The sequence below is a fragment of the Peromyscus eremicus genome, chromosome 6 (assembly GCF_949786415.1).
Source record: "Peromyscus eremicus chromosome 6, PerEre_H2_v1, whole genome shotgun sequence".
NCBI classification, from domain to species: Eukaryota; Metazoa; Chordata; class Mammalia; order Rodentia; family Cricetidae; genus Peromyscus; species Peromyscus eremicus.
Window position 1 is genome coordinate 97,712,095 of NC_081421.1, and position 19,424 is coordinate 97,731,518.

Here is a 19,424-nt window from a genome sequence, read left to right on the forward strand (position 1 = left end):
AAACATTACTATTCTCAACACCATAAACATTTTCCCATTATAAAAATCACATTTATTGCATCATAGCTACTGTCTTTTCTCAACTACAGCCAAAGACTCTTCCACTCTTATTGGTGTTGAGGAGGACAGAGATTCCTAGTTTGGTTCCCTAATAAATCAGACAAGAGCTTCTACAGATAAAAAAAAAATCACTGAGATAATTGATAACTAAGTGGACCTTTGAAAGCCAGCTATAGGTACTCTAACGAAACAGAAGAAGGACTTGAAGAGTGAGAGTTTCTGTGCATCTTTACGTATTTGGACTTTCTTTAACATCACCCTTCTTTAGTTTTCCTTGTAACTTTATTTCATTGCTCAGTAGGAGTAATGTAAGTCATATAAGCATTTAGGATATAGATAATAGGTGGATAGATAGATGATAGATGTGTGTATTTTATATGCATCAAGTAATCTCTAAATCCTCACAGCAACTTGTGAAATGCTGGCTTGTGATCCTCACTTTGTAGATTAATAAACAAAAATGTGTGAATAACTTATCACAATTATTACTGACTTTCATTTTACCAAATGTCGCTAAAACTTGCTAGACAAATGTCACCAGTTATTTACTGAAGGATTTTCATGTAGTTAATGAACAGAGGTAAATTCTCTTTCCAATTTCTGATTTTTACTTAAAATATTGTTTCTAGTTTAAGAACTTGTATGACAGCAATGACTTGTTAGTGTGATTGTCCCTAATAGGGTCTTTCAAAGTCAACTGTAATCTAGGAAAGAGAGCAGTCCTACCCCAGAAGTTAACACAGCACATCCTTCACCCAGCTCTGTGGGGAAAGCAGGCATTAAACTCACTCTTTCCAAATACCTCCATGTCACGTTGGTATCCTTTCTTACTTGTTTCTTCCATAGGGAAGAACAGAATTCTGTACATTCATCATTTTCAAGGTAATTCTTTTTATTGTCTTGAAAAGGAAATTATGATTTTTAGAAGCAACGGCCAAGAGTTTTGCATATTAAATGGAACCTTAGTGTGACAGGAAATTATTTTGCAGCCCACAGCTGACTATGTCTGGCATCTTTACCCTTATTTTAAGCTAACCTTTGTTGGCGGAAAGCACTAAGATCAGTGTCAATAAGATGATCTTTGTACAGTTCCAGGACTAGTCTCTGAGCTCTATTTTAGAGCTTAAGAAGGAGCCACTGTTTTGCCCATTTTTCTTCCCTGATGCCTCCGAAAGTAGGTGATGTAAGAGCTGCTTTAGTGTCCTCTGTCTTCCCCTAGCTTGCTGTCTTCACTGGATTAACTGAGAACATATATACATCCCTAGTTTCTGATGATCTCATCAAATTCCTGCTCTTCCTCCATTCCTAGTTCTGTTTCCTTTTATATGGTTTAGTTCTAGCCAAATGTTAAAGTTACTAGTTGGATATAAATGACCAACAATAGCCTCTGTGAGCCCAAGGCACAAGGTGAGCCTGCATGTGGGCATCAACTCCATAAGCCTCCCCCAAGTCCTCAGAAGGAAGACAAGCTGGAGCAAGAAACTCGAGAAAATCCATGCTTTTTCACCACATTGAAGCACAGCTGGTTGATCCCTGACGTCAACATCTACAGACTCATGGCTCCACCAATCACAGAGCAGACATATTTTCGTAAAGATTATGACTTTATGAAAATATATGGACCCTTTTCCTTATTGTTATTTCCTAAAAAGTACAGCAAAAAAAACCCTATTTAAATGACGTATATAACATACTATGTGTGTTTCTGAAATTCCTCTCGAGGGGGCAGGAACATGTAAGCAATGTTGACCCCCTCTCCTAAGTTCCCAAATACAAACTAGGACACAGTTCCACCAAATTTTCCATAAGGTGGAAGAAAGGATAAGGATGGCTGACTTTGTTTTGATTTTAACTTGGGCTCCATACCCTATAAAGTGAACAACAATGTCTACACTATCTGAAACTGCACATTAAATTTTAAATATACCCTTTATATCAAGATATCAGAGTCCCCTTGAGTAAGAGAACCTCCAGGCAGGGAACGTGGTCCATGAGCCAGCATGCCATTCCAGCCTGCCGCCACTCTATCAGTGGTAAAAGAGGCCTAGCTAAGTGGTCAGAGTTCTAACACCCTCTGTTACAGAGAGTAGTGTGATGAACTTCTTAAATGTTTATTGGCTGCACAGGGAAGATGAAATTAGTAAATTTAAGATCTAACCTAACTCAATGTGCTTGTGAAAAACAATAGTGATTCTGTTGGACATGTTTGACTACTAACATAGCATCAAGTGTTCCCCTGCTAATCTCTCATTTCCAAAGCTGAGAGAAGGGAGTTCTCCGTGAGACACATTTAGAAGCTAAACGATGCAATATGAAACATCCTAGGAATTAATCTTCCCCGAAAGAACTAGTGGAAAGGGAGGAACTCTGGATGATGCACACATCCATCCCCCTGTTTCTTTTTATTCATCTCATATTTATTAATCATTTGCTATGGGGCAGATAGATATGTTAGATCCTGAGGCCACAACGATAAATGAAAGTAAACCTGTTTCATGCTCCAGTATATACATATATTACCAATAGACTGTGGGGGTGTGGTGTTACTCAACTTGGATACAAATTATGAAAACATAAAGTATAGCCTTGAAGTGTCCAGCTCTCAGTGTTCAGTATTACCAGCTCTCAGAACTATCACTTTAGTTGAGAGCTCTTTGTCTCAGTGGGAGAACTCATCTAAACAAGATTTACTGGAGTTTTGTGCTTGAGCTGCGTAAAGACAGTAAATGGAGAAAGGTCACAAGACTGGCTTCCTGAGGACAGGAGGAATGACCTTTTGTAGGCATAGGGAACTGGCAGGTGTTTAATGCATTCTTATTCTGCTTCTTTGTTCTCAGCAAAGGACTTTGCATGTGATTGGGTACTGTCAGGGTGGGCGGGCTCTTCTGCACTTAGCTCTCCTGAGATGATGGAGGAGCATGAAAATCCTCTGTAAAGCCTTGTGGGGTCATCACACACTGGGCTGGCGGCGGCAATGGTGATTATCACAAGGGTAGCAGAAGTGTCAGCAGCAGTGTTAGTGTTAGGTGGCACTGATTGTCACAACTTGTGGAGGGATGTTGATACTACTTCCCAACCTGTACATCAGCACTGCAGCAGGCTTCCCTCACCACAGATGGCATGACCCAAATGCTGCTCTGTGGGAGCCCGCTCTCGGGTTCCTCGAGGCTTTACCCAGCAGGTCCGCACAGAGGATGATCAGGACCACGGGCCAGAGTGCAGGTGTCTGAGATGGTCTGCACTTGGCTGTGGTGGGGGAGGAGGTCTTTTGCTCCACCCCTTGGCGTCTCTATAAAAACCCTGGGGCAGAGACAGTCGGGGCCCATTGGAATAGGTTCCAAGCCCTCTCGAGGCTATCCTTTATTTTCTATCTGTTTATCTCCGCGATATTCTCCGCGATAAATCCTTCTATCTAATATTTCCTGCTGCTCGCACTCAAGAAAACTCTGGGAAACTGTGGGGGGCGGAGGGAGTAAACGCCCCACACTGCTCCCTGCATTTTATTTTAGAAAATACTAAGAGGTATCTTTTTTTTCTTTTCTTTTCTTTTCTTTTCTTTTCTTTTCTTTTCTTTTCTTTTCTTTTCTTTTCTTTTCTTTTCTTTTACAATACAATTCAGTTCTACATATCAGCCACGGATTGGATTCCCTTGTTCTCCCCCCTCCCGCCCTTCTCCCCTTCTCCCTAGCCCACCCCTCATTCCCACCTCCTCCAGGGCAAAGCCTCCCCCGCCCCAGGACTGAAATCAACCTGGTAGACTCAGTCCAGGCAGGTCCAGTCCCCTCCTCCCAGGCCGAGCCAAGCGACCCTGCATAAGTCCCAGGTTTCAAACAGCCAGCTCATGCAATGAGCACAGGACCGAGTGCCACTGCCTGGATGCCTCCCAAACAGATCAAGCCAATCAACTGTCTCACCACTAAGAGGTATCTTATACACAGAAGAGGTAGAAAACACAATCATGGGATCACAGTAACAAATAAGTCCTACTAGAAAAAAATGGACAAGCAAATAAGAATTAGTAAAAATCAAACAGAAATTTCAAAATGGTAGAAATTAAAACATACTTTTAAATAACAACCCTAAATATAAATTATCTTAATTCTCCAAAGAAAAGACAGTCTGGCTGATGGATGAACAAAGTCCCACTGTTACCTGTACATAAAGACAGAGTAACAAAGGAAGTTGGTATCATCCTAGGGATGCAAGAATGGTTCAGCAAATACACAGTGACAAATATTGTGCATCATATAAGCAAAATCAAGTAACAGGAGAAATGGGTCAGAGCATGTGCTCCTTTTCCAGAAGATATGAAGTCACTTCTTAAGACCTACATCAGACAGTGCACAACCAATTGCAACTCCACCCCCAGGTGATCTGGTTACCTCTTCTGGACTCTGCAGTCACCTGCACTCATATATGTGCATACTACTCCTACACACACACACACACACACACACACACACACACACACACACACATATTAAAATTAAACCTAGGTTTTAAAAGGAACAAAATCATTTCAGCAGATGCCTTTAACAAATTAAACACCATGATAAAAGCTCTGAAAGCTGGGCCTAAGAGTACAGGCCATAGCCCTAGCCTTTCAGAAGGCTAATGTAGGAGGATAGCAAGTCAAAAGCACACCTGTTGGTTACTATGCTCTAACCTGAAGACTGTGAATGTCAGCTTGATTTTTTTTCTGAAAATTTCCAAAGAATTCACAATGATGACTCCATGGCTTACCTTTCACCAAACATCCAAGTGGTTAGCTAGCTTTCACAGTTGCCATAATGCTAGAACTCAACAAAAATGTGTGTGTGTGTGTGTGTGTGTGTGTGTGTGTGTGTGTGTGTGTGTGGCATTTATTATATGCACAGTGTACCCTATCACAAGAAAATTGGAAATAATCTGGAGTTAAGTAGTCTCTCTCACCATAGCTGGTAAGGAGGAGGTAAGTAAGATAGACAAGATGACAGAGCTAGGGATGAATGGCATGACCTTACACATCCAGCAGCAGCATCCCTGTTCCTTAGGTAAATGTTAGAGACACTCTCCTGAACAGACACTGAAAATATTATTGATGTAGAAGAGGAGCTAAAGGCAGAGGAAGTGTTACCATAAATGTTGCTCAGTTGTTTCGAGTCTTAGGAAGGTACATGTTGTATTGAGCTTGGTTGAAAACTGAGTGGCTCTGGCACCATTTTTATACAGTTGCCCTCTCCTGGCCACTTGAACTTTCATTGGAGTCTTTTACAGAAAAATCACAGTTTTCTCTGTAGTAGTGCTGTGCCTGCTGCCATCCAACAACAAAACATTTGTGTCATTTCTCCTGCTGAGCTTCAACCATCGTGGAAATGGATCAAAGGTGTGTTGTGATTCCATTTCACCCCACTCAAAAGGCTATGATCAAGGATACAAAAATGAGGTGCACGTAGGGATGCAGGGAGAAGGGATCTTGCTTACTGTTGGTGGAAATGTAATTAATGTTGCTACTCTGGGACACAATCAGGAGGCTCCTTGATATATGAAAATAGAACTGCAGTGCTACCCAGTTACACAATTCCTGGACACACAATGAAAGAAATCAAAGAAAGCTTGCTGTAGAGATGCCTGCATACCCATGCTCACCATGGCAATGTTCACAGTAGTCAAGATACGGAGTCAGCTTAGATGCCTGGCAATGAATGAATGAATAAAGAAAATGTGGTATGAATGTATAATAAAGCACAAAAGATAGGGTAAGATCGTACAAAGTAGATGGAACTGGAGAACACTACATTTAAGTAAAATAAGCCAAACATGGAAAAATGATTACCACATACTTTCCTCTCACATGTGGAACCTAGCAAAAAGATGATATGGAGGAGGATGAGCAGGGCAGCTAAATGTCAACACATGTCCCCTTGAGGATTTAACATAAATCACATCCAAACCGCAGCAACAACTTTGAGCAGACAGTTTCTTCACCCCAAACAATATTGCAGCCTTGAAGGAAAGAGCAATTAGCTAGAATTATTTTCCATTTCGTTTGTGAATTTGAAAAGCCCCCATAATACCATCTGTCCACATAAAGTTATTAATTATTTTATCTTAAATTAAAACACATGTATGTTAATTTTTTGGACCACAAACATAGCTTATGATTTCACGTTTATTTATATGTATTTTTGCCAAAAGTATTGAAACATTATTTTAAAGGAGGAACAGATTTCTTAAAATTAATTCATATGAAAAGAAATTCATGAATGTCACAAGACAAGTTTCCATATGGCGTTAAACTGGAGAAAACTGAATAAATTAATTTTCAAGAGGTTTTAAAGGTGTATTCTTTTAATTAAATTTAAGTTAGACTTTCTGGCTCAGAATACTCAATATGCTAATAGAAACATCTGCAGAAAATCTATTTTCTACTCATTATTGCAAGGAAACATAAGATAATCATGAGGGAAATATTCTCTATGAAATCTATAGGCCATATCATTGACACACAAAAAAGAAACTCTGCCCATTAGAGTGATGCTTAAATAATGAAAGTGTCCAAAATAGTTCTCAGGAGAGTAACTCAACAGGAAAACCTGACAGCATTTTAAAAGATTAAAGCTTTTCAAGGTGTATTTTTTAAAACATTATGAATAAAATCAACATTCCCTATTTTGTCCAAGAAATATTCCAAAATATTTGTATTTTCTTTAGTGTTGACTGACAACAGCTTTATTTTTTGCAGCTGACCCAGTGACTTAAAACCAAATATTTCTAAGAGGATGGGGTGGGTCAGTATTAGTCAGGGTTCCTTAGAGAACTAGAACTGATAGAATGCATCTATTATAAAAGAAAAGTGATTAAACTGACTTACACAACCAGAGGCTGAACATTCCCACAGTGGCTGTCCACAGACAAGAGAGCAAGGGAGACAAGTGCCTGATCATTTTAGCTCGGAGCTCAGAACAGTGACAGTGCAAGAAAGATGGAAAACCCACGTCCAAGCTGAAGATGGAAAGGTTCTGTGGAGCCTCCCTCACCAGTCTGAGTGTACAATGGAAGACTGATAAGTCCAAGAGAACAGAGTATACACAAAGAGGTGCCATGCTTGTACACATGTCCCCTCCTTCCCCCTTCTTTTGTTCTCTTGTCCCATCCAGATCTCCAGCTTACAGAATTGTGCCAAATACATTCAGTGTTGATCTCATCCACACAGTTTGATGACCCACAATTCAATCTAACCCCTTCTGACTCTCTCTCTCTCTCTCTCTCTCTCTCTCTCTCTCTCACACACACACACACACACACACACACACACACACACACACACATGAACTTTATCATTTGTGTAGGTTTCTTTCGATCTGAATTGTGATTTCACAATCACAAAGGTTGAGTAAGAAAGAGAAACAGAGGCTCCCTAGGACTCTCATCATAATACAAAGGCGCTGCCATAGACAATATGTAATTCATATTTTGGAAATTACATTTCTGAACTAAGTATAAGATCTGACCTAATAAATGATTCAGTTACATTTTGCTGAATGGACGTGTTTCTAAATCAAAATCTGATGTTAATATGAGATACCATCTCACAGCAAAATTCCAGATCCTCTGGCTCTTACCGTCTTTCTGACTCCTCTTCCACAATGTTCCCTGAGCCTTGGGTGTGGGAATGTTTTGTAGATTTATCTAGTGGCACTAGGCTCCACAACTCTGCATGTTGATTGGTTCTACTTTTCTGTAGCCACTTTTGTCTATTCCAAAGAGAAGTTTCCTTGATAAGAGGTAAAGGCTACACTTATCTGTGGTATAAGAATGAATGTTTATAGACTGTTGTTAGGGAATATTCTGGTTTAGTAAATCAGTGGTTGTAGATTCTCCTCCAATAACCATGATAACACTAACACCTAGTTAACATCAGAAGCTATACCTGTACAATCTCACTAGGACCACCCAAAGATGAGCTAAACAAGGAGGACACCAATGAAAATGCCAAATTGCACAGTGAAAAACCCATAAGGCCCCAATCCTACACAAAGAACTATGGGCAACAGAATAAAGCTGGGAGTGGGCAAGGTGGTCCTCCCCAGGGAAGATATAATTGGTTGTGCAGTACCAAACAGCCCTGAAAATATTCATATAAGTACCAATATATGAACTCAAAAAGTTGTATCTCAGAATACATAGACATGTGTTCATGCAACAACAATTGATGAAAAAAGAGGCCATGATTTTTTTTTTATTTTTTTTTTTTTTTTTGGTTTTTCGAGACAGGGTTTCTCTGTGTAGCTTTGCGCCTTTCCTGGAACTCACTTGGTAGCCCAGGCTGGCCTCGAACTCACAGAGATCCGCCTGGCTCTGCCTCCCAAGTGCTGGGATTAAAGGCGTGCGCCACCACCGCCCGGCAAGGCCATGATTTTGAAGGAGAGCAGGGGGCAGTGTATGGGAAGGTTTGGGTGGGGGAAAGGGAAAGGAGGAATGCAATTACATTACAGTCTCAAAAATAAATTTAAAAGCTGCTTAAGAAGCGACAGTTTTAAAAACAAACTAAACAAAACAAAATCTTCTGGTTTTATAAACAAGGAAGGACATAGATATTTTTCTTTTTCAAAAAAAAATCCTTTTATGTGTGTGGCTATTTTGTGTGAATGTATGTCTGTGTACCACATGCGAGCATGATACCCATGGAGACTATAAGAGGGCACTGAATTCCCTGGACCTGGAGTTACAGATGGTTGTGAGTCTCCATGTATGAGCTGGGAATCAAAACTGGGTCCCTTGGAAGAGCAGCAAGTGCCCTAAACAGCTGAGACATCTCTCCAGCCCCATACTTTTTCAAAAATAAAGAGGCATGATATGATGAGAAGGGAAGGGAGAAGCACAGCTAATGGCTGGTATTTTCACTACCACATGGACAGTGATTTGCTGTGTGACATTTAGGAATTCAAATAACAACCAAAAGACAGCCTGGACCTGTGTGTGCAGACAGTCACCAGGGTTACCTGGCAGGCACTACGCAGAATGACTCCTTAACATCACCATTTTTTTCTCCATGCACAACTGATGTTCAGAGAAGGGTGTCGAGGCTATGTGGTGAGTTTAACTCTCTGGAAACAAGTTATCATAAAAAACAGCACAGTATTTATAACCCACATAAATCTGAGGTAAAGCAATTTGTCAAAACAAGCGTACTATACAGTACATGATGACTTAATTTTGGAATACTCCAATAGAAAATACTCATTGAGATGACTTCTTTTCCAATGATTAGAAAAACACCAAATAAAACTGAGGCCAGTGGTTGCTAAAGTGTGAGGAAGCAGTTAAAGAAATCAATGAATTAAGAATCTAGAAACATTTTGTACCTAGGCAAGGGGGCCACTCTGCCTATATTTCACCCAGTCTTTTCTTCAGAGGACAAAGTACCCCCTAAGAGATACCCCTTTCTCATTACAATTTTGATATCCAGCACTACAATATTCAATGCACAGATCCTTCTCTAGGTGTGTCCTCTTGAGGATCTATATAATATATATGTAATACATTATAATCTATATAATATAATAATATAGACCTCATAGACTGTCAATAGCTACCCAACTACTATGTGTCCTATAGATCATTATGAAAAGCCAGAAGCTGTCTGATGTGTGTACAGCTTAGATAAGTGCCCTGGGTGTCTGTGTCCTATATCCAAGAACCGTGGAGTGCAGGAATAGAGACAGAAGGAGAAGAGAGACTTCATATAGTTGCCAACCAAAATAATTCAATGTAGAAGATAGAAGGATTAAACCTAATTTATTAGTTTATTAATAGAGGGGGCATTTTTTTTCATTTAGACAGTTAAATTATGGAGCCCAAATTGGCTTCAAACTCCGAGTAATCTTTCCACCTTAAACTTCTAATAGCTGGGATCACAGAGTTGTAAGCAACCATATCTGGCTATTAACTTAGTTTATAACAATCAGATACAAATTTAAATGATATACCATCTTCTACTTGAAAAAACTGGCCCCATCCCAAAATACTGAGGGATGGACTAGCTAGGGTGCAATTTCGAATGAGCCTTCTCTATGAGCTAGCCTCAGCTGCTTTACCAGGCTTCCCCATAACCAGGCATTTGGCTTTAGCACTTCCCCAACTGCTTTGGTAAAAAAGGAATCATTTGGATTCTCAGGTGTCTCACATGCAAGGAATTTTTTGAAGTCAGAGGTAAGAAAAAATGTAGAAAGATAGGAACTCACAGAGATTTCTGAAAGGTACAAAACATTTTCATATGTATTATCCCAACTAAACCCTTAGAAAAAAAACAGTAACAGTAGAGAACACACTCTTCACATTTCTAACAATTGAAAAATTGAAAAGGTGTTTGCCTATTGATAGACCATGAAAATAAAAGTCGAACCTTGTTTTAAACAATCCTTTTTCTTAAAGTATGTGATATATTTGAAAGATTTTTAAAACCAACTATGTGAATGTACAGTGAAAGCTATATATAATTCCATCCAGAGATGATCCAGTAGTCTTTAAGAGACACAAGCTCTTGGAGCTGGCTAATGATTGAAAGTTCTCTAACTTATGGTTGGACCGATGTCCAACTGGTTTCTGCCCTAGAAATCCCGCATTCTTCCGTTATGGAGAGAGAAAGGGAATTTCAAAGAGAAAGGGGATATTATTCTGGGACTGGGACTCACCTAACTCCTTTTATGTATTTGAAGCCACGGAAGCTCAGAGTAGTTAAGGGAAATGCTCCGGGTCACAAGGAGACACTGCATGAGGCTGCAGAAGCGGAGCTGATGGGGTCCTGTGCCCAGCGAAGTGCTGGCCTCTCTGTCCAGCAATGTTCCAGTAGTCCTTCTTATCCTCTCTTCAGTTTAACACTATTTCTACCCAGTGACTCAACATTACTAATTTGAAACTGCAAAAGATGCATACCTCTTCTGGAGTTAACATAAATAGATGAAGCTATAGGCCTAATGTACAAAATATTTTTATGTTTCCTATGCATTCTAAAAATAGTTTGTTATTATAGTCAAAGGGATCATTTCTAATGAATGTCGTATTGCATCATCTGGACGCCCCCAAATTTCGCTTTCCTAAACTATAGTATACCTGTTGAGCAGGTACTATGGTGTCCAGTTTCATAAATGGACTTTCTTTATTCTCCTGCACTGTTTGCTTACAGTAAATGTTAAAGAATGACACTATCTAGTTACTATGTAGAGGTATTTGTAACATTGGTCATTGTTGCTATTTTGTATTTAAGAGAAACACAGCAAATCAATGGCCACAGGAGCTGACCAGGTTTGCTCTAATCTTACCTACATTACATATCATAAACCATTATATTTCCTAATTAAAATTAATGGGTAAAGCTGCTTATTTTAGATTTCTTCACTACTAAGAAGACAAATACTTTTAATTTCTGGTCAGTCATTCCTGTTTATATTAACTCTGTCCAAACTCTTTACATATTTATTGGGAGATATTTTTCGTATAGACTTGAATGAACTCTTTTTAATTAAATACATACCTAAATGTTTTCCTGTTTTATTGATGAAAATAAAATAGTTCAGTTTCATTCTTGGACTTGCTTTTGCTGTTTTCATACTACTAACATTTTCATATCTAACTGTGCTGGCTAGTTTTATGTGAACTTGACACAAGCTGGAGTCATTGGAAAGGGGGGAACCTCAGTTAAGAAACTGTCTCCATAAAATTGGGCTGCAGGCAAGCCTGTAGGGCATTTTCTTAATTAGTGATTGATGTGGGAGGGCCCAGTCCATTGTGGGTGGGGCCATCCCTGTGCAGCACTCTGCCATAGCCCTGGCTTCAGGTTCCTTCCCTGTTTGAGCTCCTGCCCTGACTTCATATGATGATGAACAGGGATGTAAAAGCCTAAGCCAATTGAACATTTTCCTTCCCAAGGAGATCTTGGGTCATGGTGTTTTATCATAGCAATAGTAACCCTAACTAAGGCAGTTAACACTACTGCATTGAACAAGTCCAGCCAATAGTTTGAGCAATTAACAATCTTTTTTGTCAATTAACAGTCTTTTGATTGCTATCCATCACAAAAACCTGATCTCAATGCTGACATATGAGTCCAGCAATATACAGTTATGAAAACTGTAAGCTTCAGTTGAAGCAAAGCTTTCCCCCAGATCTAGAAAACTGTAGTGTTTATTAGGTGTTTCCAACCTTCCTTCCCTATCTTTTTCCAAGCCAAATGACCAATATGATGTGGACTGAGTCACATTGTGTCCAGGGGTGACTTTGGTTTGCAGGATGCCCCAACAACCTCTGAGGGCTTCTTGTCCAGAGATGTAATCTAGAGTCACCTCCTCAGTGTGGAGCTTGTCCTCCATACTCTTTCCAGAGCCCTATCTGAACCCCAGGACCACACCTTCACCCAGTTCACAGACCAAAAGCAGCCAAGATAGCTCTGCTTTTCAAGTGGCAGCATCTGGTTCCTAGGGACCACGCAAGCATATTTTGCCCTAAGAAAGTTGTAGAGGATCCAGCCACCTTCTGTGACCTCCTCAAATCTTACATGATGGATTTCTAGGAGAAAGCCAACTAGCAGAACATGTGAATTTCAGGGGGTCAGAACTTACCACTGTCATGGGTTGAGCATAAATGTATTCAGGGTGCAGCAACCTTTGTAAAAAATGTCTCCTATGAATCCTCTCCAATCTACATACATTGGAGTGGGTAAGGATGTTAAGAGTTGTACAACTGGTTTTCTATAATCTGTATGGAAAATTGGCATCTTGTTTTGGCACACAGTTTTGGAAAATTACAGCTTTTTTTTCTTAGTTCCTCAGATAAAACTTCTGACTTAATCGTCTTTTGAATTTGTTTCATGATCAAGCATATGTCACAAAAGATCCTGTATATCTGAAAAGCTGAAAACAATGCCAGCACATATCTACCCATTAAAACTTCTATTGGAGTTTCTTAAATACTTTTAAAATTTATTTTGCTTTCTAAATGAAGATAGCTTTTCTTTTGGCATATACTAAAGTATGTGGGTTATTTTTAGCATAGTTACATAATTGTATAAATATTATGTTCACCACGTGGAATGTTTACCCTTTCATCCATTTTGAGAAGTTCATTTCACATATTGTTTTTCTATAACACCAGATCCATTTTTGTCTCTCCTGTATTTTACTTATAAACACACGTCATGATTATGTAATATTGTGGTCTATGTAAGAAGAATGGGAATATTTTGTTACTTCGAGATCATTGTATATTGAGTTCTGAACTGTCCAAATTGGAGTGCTGTTTTGATTAGAATAATGCTAACCTATAGATTAGTTTAGAAAAGATTATAATTGGGATAGAAAAATTAAGATGAATACTTACAGTCTTTAAAACCCACACTGCAGTTTCTTAAATACTTCTCGATTGTTAAATTACTTCATTCTCAAAGCAACTACAGTAGATTTATCAGCCCCAATTCATCACCCCTCGCTGAAAGCACAGCTTTTTTATAGCTTCACCCTAGGGGGAATGTGTTTACTTCTGGACATCAGCCTTTGTTTTTTTTTTTTTGTTTGTTTATTGAGCAGTGGGGTATAAGGAGGTAGTCTGTGTCTTGGTGTGTGCCTCCTTCTTTGGGCTTATGTTCCTCAGCTATTACTATGGCATAGACATGTTCCTGTGTCATTGATCACAGAAAGACAGACAACCCCAGGAAGAGAGCTGGTCTAATGCTGAGATTTGTAAAACTGAATTATTGTTGCCTTAAATCATTGAACTCGGTGGAGCTCTATTTAACAATAGCTTTTAGCAATAGCTATCTAGTATAGCACATTTCAGAGCGGGTACTGTTTTTGCTCCTACTTTACAGATGAAAAAAACTGAGGCAGAGATAGGTCAAGTGACTCATTAGCCAGCAGGTAGGTAAATGACTGTGGTTTTTTTCATCTTTATAACATTTAGTCCTGGTGTTTCAAACAAAAATATTATTCAAACACATTTGTTTGAGTTTTTCAACTTCTAATGCAACTGTACTATTCATTATGAAGATTCTATATGCCTCATCCAGCAGTCTAATACTTTTATTGTTTGTCAATTGTCAATTCATTTTTTGTTTTAGTTAAAATCATTTCTGCCTTAAGCCTACTTCATGGATGTCAATGTGTTTGGACCTTAGAATTCTTCCTTTATGGATGTTTGTGAACTCATATGAAAAAAAAGTCACTCTTAAGCTATTTGAGGGACTTTATCCTAATGAGGTGAGACCTGACACCCAGGATTTATAATCTACGCCATGGTTCCCCCTTACCATGCCTGACAGCCCCACCAGCCTCTCCCACTTCCTGGTTTTTTTTTTTTGTTTTTTTTTTTGATTGTTTGTTTTCTTTCCTTTCTGGTCTTCAGATATTTGATTTCCTACTCTCTTATTGTGTTCTTTTCTTAGCTCTCACCCCTTTAGACAAACAACCCTGGTTTCTCACATGTGCCTACCTGCGTGGAGTGGTTCTGCAAAGCACTGCAGTAGTTCATGGGAAGCCACTTAGCAGAGTACTGGCACCACTCTTTTATTGGGTGACATTCTCTTAATGTTATCTTTTCTGTTGTGTTACTCCCATTGCTTCTCATCTTCTCTATTCTTAATAATCCTCTCGGAGACTCTGTTGTCACACCTTACTCTCTACCTTTTCTGGAATGTAACACTCACTCTGTCAAGGTGTCAGTGAAATTCTCATTATGACCTTCCTTTCTAAGGTTCAGAACTGCATAACTACCTACCCACTACATACTTCTTTAGAGTGTTTCACAGACCTTAATTTTAACAGCATCGAGATAATTTTTCCATCTATTCTCTAAGCATTCTGGTCCTTTCATGGCTATTACCACTATGAATGGTACTACTGTGCAGTCAGCTACCAACCCAGAATTAGGTATAACAGTTCATTCTTCTTCGTTCTAATTCCTAAATCATCAATTTCTGTTTACTTCATTACTGAATATCTTAAAATTTTCATATGACCTTCCACTACCTGAATAAAACATCAAGCATTTACTGTCACTGACTAGTTTAGAACCTGGATTCCACATGTGTCAAACCCCATTCCCACATTACCCTCTTTGACCTCAGAAAGTGAGGGCTTCCCACCACTGGTCCATGGCAGAGTCAGGATCAGGAATCCTGATCAAAGAAGCTAGATTCAAAGGTGGGGTTTTCCCTCAGTGTTCTATGTAATCCTATCAGCATCCAAAGCACTACAACAGAATGTCTCTTCCTTCTTTTTTATCCTGATTAACTGATTATTTTCCAGTTTTGCTTCTTCCAGTAATCTTACAAAAATGAGGTGTTCATCCCTCATACATTCTGAGTATAGACTGATCCATTGTTCCAGCTCCATTTCCTATATTGCATTCTGTGTATGACTTCAACTCTACTCAATAAATAATACCTCTAAAAATGTCTCTTGATGGTTTAGAACATAGATCAGTGCTCTTCAGAATTCTATGTGAAAAGAATCATATAGACAGTTTTTAATAGCATATATTCATGGACTATGAAACTTTTGATTGAGACACACACACACAAACTGGAAAAATCCCTTAAAACAAAAATAGTTATGTTGTTATAATAGACAGTCATGTGTAGAAATGTATTTTCTAAACAGAATATTGTAAGTATATATAAATAATATAGTTTACTTACCATATGAGCAATAGGGTCAGATTTTAAAATTGTAGAAAATTTCAGATTTTGGCATTACAAAAATATTGTTTAAGAACTGAGTTTTACACGAAAGTGTTAAATTTAAAGAAAAAATGGACTCTTCTTCAGCAGTTCAGATTCCCTGACTTTCTGACATCAAAAAACGTTGCTATTTGGGTTGGGTATTTAATTTTCTATATTACATATTGAACCTTCGCTGCCTTCCACATCTTCTTTTCTTTTAGAAGTGTTATAGCTTAAGTCCAAATATTTCCCCAGAGAAAGAGATGAGTGCCACACACAACTTCTAACCTAGGTAGTTAACCATTCTAGTCTTATACCGTACAGCTCATGATGCTGTACTATTTAACGACTCTAACAGTATTAGTTTCATATTCAATAATTGTTGATTGTTGATTGTTGTGTTGTGATGGTTTGGATAAGCATCTCCTGAAGGTTCACAAGTTCAAGGATCAGTCTCCAACCAATACCACTGTTAGGAAGTGGTGAGAAAATTGAAATGGTAGTTAATGGGATGTTTAAGGTCACTGAGGTCATGCCCTAAAGGTGGAATGGGGTGCTCTGACCATTTCTAACCTTTCTTTGATGCCCCAGCCATTCTCACCATGATGTGTGGCTTTGCCACCAGCACAAAAGAAGCAGGGCCAAGGATCATTGACCGAACTCCTTAAAACTGTGCCAAAGTCAACTTCTCTCTTTGCATTGCTTCCCTTGGGTATTTTGTAACAGTAATACAAAGCTGACTGACACAGAGATCCATGTCAGGAGGACCACATTAGGACAAACATCTGTTTTATATTATTTATGCTTTAATTTCAAGTTTGCAATATTTCTTCATTTTTAAGTACTTAATGTACTCATAAACCCAATGAAGCTCTGATGAGGTTTTAACCCTCTTGAGTCATCTGTAAGTCATTAATGGGCTCTTTTCTCAATTTCTAAACCTGTCTTTAAAATGTGTTATATCTTTTAAGCATCCAAGTGCATGTTTATTTGAAAATAAACATCTATGAAAAAGACAAATAATAAAATGGTGAGAGTACTGTCTGATCACCTTTTTTAAAAATTAAGCATATGCAGACTGCAAGCTAAAGCAATTCTGTCCACACATGAAAGGGATTTGAGCAGTATCGTTTTTGTGGAGAGCCTGAACATGAATGCCTCAGAGTAACACTTGTCCAACTACTCACTTTGCTGCTTGTCTGTGGTGTTCTTAGCTTTTCCATTCACTGATGGGTCACTCATTCTCACTGCTCTACTCTACCATCAGCTTCAGGGATCTGACACCCTACATCTGTCCCTGGGTAGAACCCAAGGCCAGTGTGTTGGCCTTATTTAGATTGTCCTTCCAAGTAGTTACCACCATCCCCCAATTTGTTCTACTTTTCATTTTATTTTTATATTATCAAATTAAAGTTTGCATCCCCCACACTTGCATCCATTTTCCCCTCCTGGTTGATTAATTCTTTTGAGATTTCAATGAGCCTTGGTTCTCATAACCTAAGCATAGTATTTTAACTGAGAAATGTGTTACTATGAAGATTGCAAACTCTCTGGCAATTGTGGGATTCCAGCCTGTACTTCTCCAAACCCTTACTGAAAAAGAAATATCCAAGCTCTCTTTCTATATACTTCATTACTACTTGTTCTAATAAAAGGTTTCACAAGTTTCAGCCATCTTGAAAGAACATTACAAACAGTAACACTCATGGTCTGAACCTTCGTCTGTTGTTTCTATCCCTATAAATCCAGCCTAAAAGAGCCCGTGCTAAAATGGCATGTCCTACTCATAAAATTATCCACTTCTAATATCCAAAATGTCAAGGGCCAAATCTTCAGAACCTTCTGGTTCCCTCAATATCTGATGTCACAGGAATTTATTAATCTTAGTTCCTGTACTCACCAAGCTAGTTCCAGCTAGTTCTCCTCTCTCTCTCTCTCTTTCTCTCTCTCTCTCTCTCTCTCTCTCTCTCTCTCTCTCTCTCTCTCTCTCTCTCTCTCTCTCTCTCTCTCTCCCTGCACCCTGCCTGACTGCTGCTGCCATGATGATAATTGACTAACCCTCTGAAATGGTAAACAAACCTCCAATTAAATGCCTTCTTCTTTAAATTGCCTTGATCACAGTGTCTCTTCACATCAATAGAACAGTAACTAAGATACATGGCCATTCCACAACTAAATGGGGTTTATTTATAATTAAGTATACCCAAGCTGAAATAAACCTAACAAGAGATTCCATGGAAACAAATGATTACTGGATATAAGAATGTTGATACTCGAATGAGGAAAACACGACTAAGCTGTACAGATATTTCAACTTGACATTTCATGAGAGTGGTAAAACTATTGCCTAAAACAAGAGCACGTGAGACCCAACTCTATAGTAGGAAATGTTGAGTCTATGTACTCATAATCCCAGTACACAGACAATAAGATCTTAGCTGCCAGTTGGGATCAGTCGGTGCTTGTTGGCTGGGAAAGATTTTAAACCCCATCTGTAAGATTATCTTTTAGACAGAAGGAACTTTGAAGTCAGATTTATATGTTTAAATTTTCTGAAATTGAGGGTGATAGTTGAGCGGGATGTTTCTTTCACACCATAGTGTAGGTTCTACCAGAGCAGAAACATTCTGATTTAGTTCACTCCTTGCTTCCCACTGATGTTACTCAGCTCTTCCAATATTGTGAGAAGGAGGAACGCTCCTCAGGGCTGGTAGAGAATGATAAAGTAGATGAGATACTAACCACATCAAGACTTAGAAGCACATGAGTGTGCCTATGTGTGTCAGTGTCTAGGTTACTATGGTTAGCTCACAAAAATAATACATAAATGTTAGCTTAAAAAAATCTTGCCAGAAGTATAAATTGGAATTGAATATCTTTGTCACACAGAAATACAGACAGTCCTTCTTCTAGTTCACTCATCAGCTCTGGATCTGTCTGAGTGTTCGAGGCTTTCCACTCCAGCGGTCCCATTAGGCCAGGGAAGCCCAGAGCCCCGCCTCTGCGTACTCTAATCCCCAACAGGACTTTCCTTATAAGTTTGGAATTTTAAACTCAGACTTGCTACTCCCAATTCTAAACATGCCTTCTAAATCTCAGCATCTCTCCCCTAAGCAACCAGAATAAGCAATAGCCTGTGAGCGTTGGCAAAATTAGCTGCATGAAACAGCATTCTGTCTTCCAGGCTCGGCTTCCACTTCACCAACTTTGCCTGAGAATTCTACTGGAACTGTAGTAACAGGCGAGGAATTAAAAGGAACAGCTAAAAGAAACTTAGAATTATGACTTCGCCATTAATTGGGTCTAACAGGTTGTATGCCAGTCTGCAGTAGGTGTTCAGTGAGCAAGTGTTGAAACAAGTAGGGAAAAATATGAGAAAAAAGAAAAAGTATCTCAAGGAGTGTTGGTATTGACTGTCTCTTCCCGTAGAGATACCGCCTCTGAGCAGTGTTTTAAAAGGCTACAGTTGCCGAGCGGTGGTGGCGCACACCTTTAATCCAAGCACTCGGGAGGCAGAGGCAGGTGGATCTCTGTGAGTTCGAGGCCAGCCTGGTCTACAGAGTGAGATCCAGGAAAGGCACAAAGTTACACAGAGAAACCCTGTCTCGAAAAACCAAAAAAAAAAAGGCTACAGTTATAGTAAAAATATGTTTTCTCAAAGAGAACAAGC